Here is an 11827-nt window from a genome sequence, read left to right on the forward strand (position 1 = left end):
AAGACAGTCCCTACCCTCAAGGAACTCACAGTGTCATTGGGGGCAGGGGGCAACAAGAAAACAAGTGAATACAAATAAGTTATAGACAGGAAAAATGGGAAATAATGAAAAGAGAGAATGCACTAGGATTAAGAAAGATTGGGAAAGCTTCCTATAGAATATGAGGGCGGGAAACCTCTTTTTTTCTCATCGTCAGTGGAATTTTGAACTTGTAGAAGTCTTACGCTTTGTCCTTTCTCTACTGGCGTTGGGAACATACACATCTAAAGAGGATTTAGTTCTAGAGTGATCTAAGTGAACAATTAATTGGAGGCAGCTAGCTGGGGCAGTGGTTAGAGCATATGGCCTGGAGTTAGGAAGATCTGAGTTTAAATCTGGTCTCAGACATTTACCACTTGTGTGACTCTGGGTTAAGTCACTTAACCCCGTTTGTCTCAGTTTCTTCATCTGTAAAATAAACTGGAATGGTAAAATGGCAAGCCACTCCAGTGTTGTTGCTAAGAAAACCCTAACTGGGACCATGAAAAGTCAGATAGGACTGAATAACAACAGTCTTAGCTTTCTTGTTTTACAGATGAGGAAACTGAGGCCAAGGGAGGTAAAATAACCTGTCCAAGGTCCTTCAGGTAAAAACCAGGTCCATTGACTCCTATTTGAGGATTGTGTACACAAATTCCATAGCCAAGTTTACAAATAAAATCATTTGTAGTATGTGATTGTGATGGAATACTATTGTGCTATAAGAAATGGTGAGATCTTAGAAAGGATCTTAGCAAAAACATGGGGGTAGACTTACACGAAATAATGAAAAGGGAAATGAGCAGAACCAGGAGAACATTGTATTCAGGAACAGCAATAGCATTGTAAGAATGACTTTGAGTGATGACATATACTATCTATATATGTTACAAATACTGAAATTAACTACAAAGGACAGATAAAAAGAAAGATAAATAGAAGCCTGTATAGAATAACTTACATACATACATATCTATATGTATGTGTATGTTTTTGTATGTGATATATAGGCTATATATACATATATAAATATGTAATACATGTCACTATATGGCATATATATATGTATATATGCCAGCTCTTTGTGGAGGAGAGGGAGGAAAAAAGGAGAAAAAAAAGAAATTTATAAGATTATTTTGTTGTATATTTAGAAGAAATAGCAAGTTGCATATAGTAGATTTGTAGTTTCATGTACAATCATCTTTTTTATTGTACATGTATATGCTATTTTGACTATACTATGTTATAGAAATGCTTGTTTTATTTCATAAATTTTACACATGCACACACACACACACACACACACGGCTTGGAAAAAGTACTAATCACACATTTCAGCAGCTAAGACATCTTCAAGGAGTGGCTAAGAAAAGGATGCCTTAAAAGAAAGGAGTAAAAGTGGAGAGACCTCAGCTATACAACAAGCTTTCTTTGAAGATTTGAAAGTTTGAGCTAAGTAAGACTGAAAAAAAGTAGTTTATGGAAGAGGTCAAAGTCAATACATAGGAATCAGATTTTATGAGAATCCATTGAAAGGAGGTGGGGAGGCAAGGGGGGAATCCCAGTTCCAACCTCTAGAACCCTTGAGCTTCTCATTCACTCCACTGGGCCTTGTCTTAGAGAAGCTGGAAAAGGAGACTTAGATTTGCTTTCCTATTGATATTCAACTGGAAGAGTGATTCATGCATAATTTAAAGAGAGAATAATAAAGTCATTCAGGAGGGCTACATCAAACTCATGGAAACATACATTATTCTTCCAGAACTTCACTGATTTTGAAGGCTGGAAGAGACCCCAGAGGTCATCCAGTCTATCATACTGTACTTAAAACTATCTAGAAAGAGAGCTGTCTTTCCTCTCATTAAAGCTCTGCAGGCAGTTAGAGTGCACAACTGGGCCTGGAGACTTTCTCATCTTATTTCTCCAAACAATTTGCTGGTCTGAGGGTTGGGAATCTTGGCTGACTGCAGCAGTATGGAGGGTGCGGGTCATGATGGAGACAAAGGAGGCTTGTGGAGCTCCTCTGTGACTTTGGGACATTAACGAGGGCAGAAGCTTCTTTCCAGTTGGATAACATATGTCACAATGGGTAACCAGTGATGAGTTTTAAGAGGCACTGTTCAGTCCCCCTATAAGCTGTTCATCTACCTCCAAGAGTTTACAGAAAGACCATTTTGCTTAGACAAATCATTGCAGCACCTCTATGGGCAGATCTCTTGTTAATACCCCCTTAACCATATCTGTAAACATCCTAGCTCTAAATCTAATAAGACCCAGTCATTCCATGATTCCTTTGGCTTCTAGTCTATCATCCTACTCTAATCTCACTTTCCTTCCACCACAATTTTGACTCTGTACCTTTGTCCCCTGCTCTGAAGTCCTTTACCCCCTTCTCCTATCTCTGCCTATACCTTTCCAAGCCCTAACCCTGGGTTACCCCATCCAATTATTTTCTCTGCTCCTATTCTCATGCTGCTGAACACGACTGAATGTCATATTCATGTAAGAACAAGATAAACTACAATTCCCCTCCAACCCAGGAGGTGTGTGATTCAGGAACCATTGACGAGGAAGCAAGTCAGCACTTGTTTTGCATCTATTACATATTCTGAGAGAGATTAAGTGATGTGTTTAGTCACATGGCCAGTGTGTGTGAGCAGCAGGAGTTGATACAGCTTGTCCTGTCTAAGCTGATTCTCTGGCTACTAATACCATCCTACTACTTGACTACATATTCATATTATACTATTTTATTCGAGCCCCACAGCTACATGCCAATCCTCTTAGTTCCTGATTGGGATCAAATTCTGTTTGTTTGACCATGGACAAATTCTATAAGCTCTCAGGGTCTCAAGCAGCTCTCCAAGATGGTAACTTAGTGCCAGTCTTCATTGGCAGAGAGAGTTTCCTTGCAGGAAATTCCATAGGTCTGGACCCAAATCAAAATGGATCTTCTATTGAAATACCCTGGAGGCCACTCCAAACTTTCCAGCTCTTATCTCTTTAGGCTTCATCCCTTCACCATGCCTTTCATTTCACCAGAGGAACTCACTTCTTGCTCTTCTGAGAAAAGAGAGACTTTCTCTTTTTCACTCTTTTCAATCTCAAAGTTTGTTAAAATCATGCCCCTGCCCATTTTCTCCTCCTTTGTTCCTTTTTCTGAAGAGGAGGTTTTCGTCTTGCCAAGGCTTGTACCTCTTCATGTGCCTTTTCAAGGACACCATTCTACACCAAGAAAGGTAGTCCAATAGGGAATGACTCATGGAGGGTTCTTAAATGAAAAAGAGTTTTTATCTTAGAGTTGTAAGCATATCTGGGGAAAAATGAATGTCTGTGATATTACCAAATTTTAGGTTACTAAGATTAACCTGTTGTAGAATAGATTGATGATGGTTGATGTTCTTTGATTAGAACTTCTTTGGACACACAATGTCTGAGGTACCTGTTAGCTGGGGGAATAGCAGCTACCCTACTGATTCAGCAGAGATTTTTTTTTTTCATTGAGTAGAGACTGGAAGCAAGAGAGCTTTGACATTTTTATAAAGACATCTGGGCCCTTTGTGCCTTTGCCATAAGGGTTTTTGATGGAAGGATTCAATCTTAATTCAATACAAATTCAATTCAATTAAAACAGCATGTTTGTATCACTCACAGCACCAATTGCTAAATACAGTTCTTCATCTATCATCTTTTTTTTGGATATAATAACTTTTAATATTGAAACCAAACACAATGTTAAAAGTAGGTCTTGGAATAATGGATAGAGTGCTGAATTTAGTATCAGGAATATTTGGGTTCAAATCTTATCTCTGACATTTGTGAGTTGCTTGACCATACGCAAGGCACTTTACTTCTCTGAGCCTCAGTTTCTCCATTTGTAAGAAAAGGGACATTGATACATAAAATACCTCATGTAGCTGTTATGATGCTCAAATGAGATTTTGTACCTAAATAAAGCTCTTTGAAAACTTTTAAGAATTATGTATTAACTATACCCAAAGGGCAACCAAACTGCATTTACTCTTTGATTCAATAAAACCAGGTCTGTTTCCCAGAGAGATTATAAAAAAGGGAAAAGGGACCAATATGTATAAAATATTTATAGTAGCTTTTTGTGGTGGCAAAAAAAATAGAAAATGAGGAAATGCACACCAATTGGGGAATGGCTGGACAAGCTGTGGTATATGGATGTACTGGAATACTATTGTACAATGAACAGGCACATTTCAGAAAAACCTGAAAAGACTTGTATTAACTGATACAAAGTGAAATGAGCAGAACAAATAAAACACTGTATATAGTAACAGCAACATTATGTGGTGATCAGCTATGAATGACTTAGCTCTTCTCAGCAATACAATTACAAAGGACCCATGATGGGAAGTACTATTCACATCTAGGTGTAGAACTGATGGACTCTGAATGCAGATTGAAGCACACTATTTTCACTTTCTTATTTTTTTAAGGTTTTTTCCCCTTTGGTCCATTTCTTCTTTCACAACTGTGACTAATATGGAAATCTGGTTTTACATGATTGTACATATATAACCTATATCAAATTGCTTATTGTTTTAGGAAAAGGGGAGGACACAGAAGGAGAAAAGAAAATTTGCACTCAAAATTTTGAAAAATGAATGCTAAAATTGTTTTTACATGTAATTGGAAAAACATAAAATACTTTTTAAAAAGTTATGTATTAGGTATGACCTATATCATATTGTTCACTATCTCAGGGAGGGGGAAGAAGAAGAAGGGTGGGATAGAATTCAGAAATCAAAATTTAAAAACCATTTTAATAAAAAAATGGTTTTTACATGTAATTGGGGAAAATAAAATATCATTAAAAAAGAATTATGTGTTAGTGACATTATTCTTATCATTACTATTTCTTTCCCCCCCACTTCTTATGGGGTCCAGATAGAAAGTCTGAAGACAAGTCACTATCCTGTTCTTTAATATTTATATTACACAAAAGTGAACACAAGTACTGTTTTTTTGTATCTGTATAACAGTAATTGAAGGGGAGCTCATCTTCTGCTGCTGGGGGTGGGGAGAAGGTACCCAGTATGGAGGCATGATGAAGACCTATAGACTGGTTGGAAAAGATGATATGGCTACACTAGGCTCCCTGATTAAATGGTGAATCCAATGTCCACCTTTCAACCTTCCCAATCAGAAGGGGAAAAAGGTCTCAGAACCAGGGGATATTGAGGAGGTGTGATTTTCAGAGAGGTAACCTCAGAGGTAAGATACCAAGATTAAGGGAGAACTGCTGAAGGTTTTTTCCAAAAGGTGAGATTTGAACTTAGTCTTGAAAAAAGCTAGGAGAAAGAAATGTGGAAGGAGAGAATTCTAGATGTGGGGGACAGACAGATGGTGAAAATGCTCAGAATTGAGAGATGTAGTATTGTGCTTGAGATACAGCCAAGAGGCCACTGGATCATGGAGTACATGGAAGGGCTGAAGAAGACTGGGAGGGTAAAAAGGGGCCAGTTACTGAAGGACTTTAAAAGCTTAACAGATGATTTTCTATTTGATCATGGAAGTAATAGAGAACCACTAGAGTTTATTCGGTAGGGGGTGGGTTATGCCTTAGTCAGACCTACATGTTAGAAAGATTACTTCAACAGCTATGTGGAAGACAGATTGGAGCAGAGAGGGATTCTATGTAGGAAAAGCAATCAGAAGGATATTGCAGTGGTCCAAGTGTCAGACCAGATCCTGAATCACTGTCATAAGTCTCCCCATTTATGTTAACAAATCAGCATGACAGTTACTTGTTGGACACTTCTTTGTCAATATTTTTTTAGTTGAGTTCATGTGGCATCATCCATGATACATTTTAAAATTCTGTTTCATGGGCTCCATCTGGAGATAAACCACTTTCAGTTATTTTTGACAAATTTTAGTTTATTAGTTTATTATTAATTATAATTTTTCTTCTTCAACAATTTTATATATTATTTTTGCTCTTATCCATTCATTCCTAGGTGTGTTAAGACTAGAGGTGACAACCTTTCTTGTTGACTCCAGTCTCTTAATACTCAAAAACAGAACGCATCTATTATAGAGCAGAATCACTATTTCCAACCTTTCCGAATGATATTTGCAGATTACATTAATAATACAATGCTGAACGTTCTTAACAGAATATTAATTAACAGGTTAGTGACTTACATGGCAACTATTATTTTATTAAAAATAAACAAATATACTTCATGATTACAAAGTGCATTGTGATGAATGACTGTGTCACTGTTACACAGTAATAACATTTTTGCTGCCTGTTTAATCAAAGAGGCTGAATAATGTGCCACAATTAGACATCTACTATAGATGAAATTGAGAAAAGAGCTCCAGGTCAATGCTTTCCTTTGCTGTACAACACTTTTCTTCATATCTACAGTTTGTAGATCCAAGGATCACAGGAGACTGAGCTCATGCAGGATCATCAGATAAGATAGTTCTCATCAATTAAATAGCTCAGCATTAATTTTTTTTAAAAGGAATGAGGAAAAAAATAATTGGGCCAAGAATTTGCAGGCAATTGTCTAACTTGACAGATTTTTACTATTTTACAAATCATAACTATTTTCCTTTTCACTGTTTATAATGTATAATCAATTTATAGAAGAGTTGGATCAAGAGATAGGGTTTAAACATGCATTTTCCAAGGTTGTAAAAAATTTAATGAGGCCAGGTATCATGACCTCCATCTGTAATTCCTGCTACCTGGGGAGACTAGGGCTGACAGATTGCTTACCTTAGGAGTTGGGAGCTGCCATGGGCTAAAACCGATCATGTATCCATGCTTAGTCCAGCAGTGATATGGTAAGACCCCCAGGTTTCAGGGCAATCAGATTGTCTAAGGAAGGACCACTATTCTCATGAAGGCTCCCTTTACCTCCCATCTGTACTTTTGCGATATCCTCTCCTAAGTGGTCTCTTGGACTCCAGTTTTTCTACTCTCTCTAGTCTATCCTTCAGAAACAGCTGAAATAATCTTTCTCCTAATAACAACTCACATTTGTTATGTCTTTACAGTTTGAAAAGAACTTTTCTCAAAACAATCCGAAGGCTGATTACACAGGTTTTTTAACCTTTCTGTTTTATAGGAAGGAAACAAGCATTTATTAAGCAGTTACTGTGTGCCGGGCACCATACTAAGTGCTTTACAAATATCACCTCATTTGATATTCACTAAAACCCTGGGAGGCAGGTGCAACTACTATCCACTTTTTAGGGTTGAGGAAACTGAGGCAAACAGAGGTTAATGAGTAGCTCAGGGTCCAAGCTAGTAAGCCCTATAGACTTGGTTTGAACGCAGGTCTTCCTGATGCTAGGCCCAGGGGTCTATTCACTGTGCTGCTTAGCTGCCTCATCTTATAGATGAATATATTGATGTTTCCTTTTTTCATTTTGGGGCTTTAATTTTTTTCTTTTAAAGATGCTTACATAGTCCAATAAGATTGGTCATTTATAGCACAGAATTAATTTACAATTAACTTTCAATTATCTGCTTTGTGGTTTAGTTGAGGGAAGGTTTTCCCTGACCACCAGCCCCTCATTTGGGGTGGGTTTCCTCTCTCGCCCCCCATTTGGCTTCAGGACTATTTCCCCTAGCCACTTCTAGAATATTGTCCCCTCCATACTACTGGGATAACTTTCCATGTTGCTACTCCAATTAAGGGCCAAAATGAGTGGTGGTGATAGGGAGGATAGGGAACAGGAATGGAGGCCAAACACAGAGAGGGAAGGTGAACTAGGATGAATTCAAAAGGTTTTTAAAGGTTGTCTGCACTATGGCTACCCCCTCCATCAGCAGGGCAATCAAGAGTTGACTATTATTACTACTGGTATAATTTCCCTCCCTTCGTTATTTATTTACATAGAAAAACATTTCCTGATTGTTGTTTTCAAATAAATCAGAAATCAATACGTACATAGTGCCCACCCCCCCAAAAAACCAGTAGGAGACAGAAGGATCCCACAGCTCTCCAGCAGCCATGACAGATCAACCCACCAGCCTTAAAGTTGTGATTTCTATGCCGTAGTATTAGTCATAACCTTGTGACCATAAGGAAACATGAGATAAAATACATTAAATAAGTTAAATAGGCATTGAACATCTCTGAATAACAGTTTCATTCAACTAAATGAGCCAATAGTAGTTTAGCTTGGTCCCTTTAAGAGAACAAGGCAACGACCTTTCTCCTCAAATGTTATGTACCATTAATGGGTATATATGCCTCCTATCAGTGACTAGCACGTTCAAGGCTGTCACTTAATTCTTTTCAGCTTCTGACTTGATTCACTTAAGTTGCCAAAAATAATTGGTAACTTGCACAGAACTGAAGACATGGACAAACTCTTAAGTTTATGAGCAGTATGTATGGTGGATTAATATATTTTACAGAGATTCCTGGCCCTTCCCGCTTAGCTCTGGTTCCACTATCTGAAGGGGGAGCTCTAGAAGTTAAGGAACAATATCTCATTTTAGAAGAGGTAATCCAGCAACATGTAGCAAGGTCTAAAAATGTCTGAAATTGCATTTACGACTTATCATTTGAGTATTAACCATGATTTTCCTTGTCATTTAGTAACGATCATTTTTTTGCATTTGATTTTTGCCCCAAATACTCACTGTCCATTTCAAACTTTCTAGGAGATTATGTTATGTTATATTTGTGCAGGGGGAAGAGAGGCAATTTAAAGGCAAAACTTGTGAGATGTCATACATTAATTTCTTGGTTATAAATAAATTTAAATCCCATGATATGGCAGATCCATCAATCCAATTTACCAACCTTTGCATGCTGCCTCTATAAGACAAATTTTCCATATAATTGCAAGACAATCAAAGCCAGCAGTTGGGTACTGAACCCTTGTTCCTTCTCAATGGTGGCTGAAGTGGAAGCTGGGATGTTGCCCTGAAGTGCCTTTCTCATGTGAAAGCCATCTCCTTCCTTAAATTGTTTGTTTTCCTCCTGTAACCTCTGAATTTCTACTTGTAGCCTTTTACATTCTTCCATTATTTTCTTAGCTTCAGCATCATCCAAAGAAAAACTATAGATTTAGATATAACAGATGATTCTGTCTTTGTTGCCATTGGGGACATAATTTTATTTATTTCTACATCATGTGGTTTATCGTTCTCTTCCTGCAATTCAAACACACACACACACCTAAGTTTTGAATCTATAAGATCTTCTGGTTTTGCCTCCTTCCATACTGCTTCCATATCCGAGGTGTCAGTCAGAGCAAATGTAGATTGAACCATAAACTTGGGTTTACTTTTTCATTAGGATCATAATAGTCTGTAGCATCACAGATACATTAATTGGTGTTCCTGCATCAATAATTCCATTACCGTGTCTCACATAATACTGATGGAGTACAGTAGTCTTCGCTTTAAAACATACATTTTGGACGGAAAGACTGCCAAGCTTCAGATTGGTGGTGACAATGTCTGTGAAGGTTACCTTTGAATCTGAGCTCGTGCTGAGGCTCTAGGCTTCCATATTGATGTGAAATGACCTGGCCATGGTCACACAGCTAGTAAGTGTCTGAGGCAAGATTTCAACCCAGATTCAGAATTTTATGTACCCTACTATTCTTCTTGTTGCTATCCAGTTGTTTCAGTCTTGTCTGACTCTTCATGATTCCATTTGAGGTTTTCTTGACAAAGACTCTGGAGTGGTTTGCCACTTCATTTCCAGCTCATTATACAAATGAGGAAACTGAGACAAGCAGGGTTAAGTGACTTGCTCAGGGTCACACACTGTCTGAGGCCAGATTTGAAGTCAAGTCTTCCTGACTCCAGGCCCAGCACTCTATCCACCCTACCATCTAGTTTCTCCATATCAGGCTATCTGATCATATTATTCCTTACCTCAAAACCTTTGAGGGTTTATTGGGTCGTAGATTCAGTGGTAGGAGAAAACATTTGTTCCAATTCCCTTATACAAATGAGGAAACTGAGGTCCTGGAAGGTTAAATGATGAGTCTGGGGACATATGAGTAACAATGGATAGAACTGAAATTTGAATTCAGGTCCTCTAACTTAAAATCCAGCATTTTTTCAGCTATTTCACACTATCACCCTACTGCCAAAGGACAAAATTAAAATTCCTTGGTCAAGGACTTAAGATCTTCTATTTGTCTCCCCTATACCTTTCAAGACTTATATGTACTATTTTTTTCACAAAATCTGTGTTCTAGCCAAAATGAACCATTATCTGTTCTCCAATTTTCTCTGTCCATCTTCTGCTTATGTTTATTTTTCTAAGTCATCCCCATTTATTGAACATCGTCCCTTCACACCTATATTTGTCGAAATTTGTATTTGACTTCAAGACCCAGGTTAGGCATGATCTCTCCATATCCTCCAGTTTTCTTGTTTTAGCCATTTGTTTGGATATTTCCTTTGCCTTTATCACTTTCTATCTTTTATTATACCTATTTGTGCTGATATGTTATCTAACCCCTTCCATAATCATCCATCAGACTGTAACTTTTTGTGGTCAGGGCTCATGACATTTTTCATTTATGTATTCTTCTCATCTAGTGTTAGTGCCCTCGTACATAGTAGGTACTTAGCATTAAGGACCTACTTTATGGAGAATGTTTCCTGAATTAAATTTAAATAGGGTGCTAGAAGTGGCACCACCATCCATCATTAGGCAATTTTCATGATGTTGTCATGGCAAATGATGGATGCACAGATCATTTGACATTAGGACCCTCAAAAGCTTAGACATCTATATTTTTGATGATACTTGATGTTGGTTCCCCATAGTAGCACAGCTTCTACCTTCTGCACATCCATGCTTTTCCCTTGTTGGTTTATCAGACATAGCAAGAATATTAGTCCTCTTAAATAAGAAGTTTCCTAGATTTGAGAATAGATAGTGTTCCTTGAAAATCATTATGTTCATCTGGATATACTATGGAGCAATTCCATATTTTCCCTATGATTTGAAAAGACTTAGACTATATATTTCAAGATATGGTAGAACACAGACCAAATGACCTGATTACATGCTCACCCTGGTCATGTTGACTCTGGAAGATCCATTCATCAGCATCAACCCCAGTTGCCTTTCAAGATCTAAAAAGGTCCTTTACCAAAGGGAAGAAGACATGACCAGATGGTAGCCCAATCCTTGACAGGCTCACCTAGGAATCCAAGAGCTCACAGCTAGTGACCTGCTCAGATTATCTGGATCTCAGAAAATCATCCTTATTCTTCTAGGCAAGCATGAAAGGCTGGAGTTGCCCATTTCATATATCCATGGAATTTGTTCAGTAGCCAATTAATTGAATCTTCATGGATGACAGGAAGTAGTCAGAGCATACCTGTGTTTTCACTAAAAAGAGTAGAGTACTGTGTGCTATAGTGTACAACCTGGGTTCATGTCCCATCAAAGACAGAGATTGTCCACTTAACCCGTTAGGGCCCTAGGTAACACTCTTCTAGGACTACAAATTGCACTTAGAACTCTTGATTTACATTGGTTTGGGGAATTTCCTCAGTCATCAATTTACATACCAATAAAATCACAGCTCTAGTCACTACTGTATAAAGAAAGGCTATGTTCTATTTTAAAAAATTGTACTCTTTGGTATAAACCTTAAGAATCCTTCTGCAACTTAGTATTCAAAAGAAAAATAGCTTTCTAATAAAGATTAACAAAATAATTAAACTATTAATACCAATAGTTGTTAATGCCTCTCTTGTCATTGATGTAAAAATCTGAGCTAGGTTTCCACAGTTAGAATAGTATAACCCATACTATCAGTAGAATTA

The 11827-nt window shown here is 37.6% G+C and overlaps 1 pseudogene; it reads right to left on the reverse strand.

The window, feature by feature from the left end:
* Positions 1–8840: 8840 nt before the first annotated feature.
* LOC140512377 (vesicle-associated membrane protein-associated protein B/C pseudogene) lies at positions 8841–10778 on the reverse strand (annotated as a pseudogene).
* Positions 10779–11827: the final 1049 nt, after the last annotated feature.

This window comes from Notamacropus eugenii, chromosome 6 (genome assembly GCF_028372415.1).
Source record: "Notamacropus eugenii isolate mMacEug1 chromosome 6, mMacEug1.pri_v2, whole genome shotgun sequence".
Classification (NCBI taxonomy): domain Eukaryota; kingdom Metazoa; phylum Chordata; class Mammalia; order Diprotodontia; family Macropodidae; genus Notamacropus; species Notamacropus eugenii.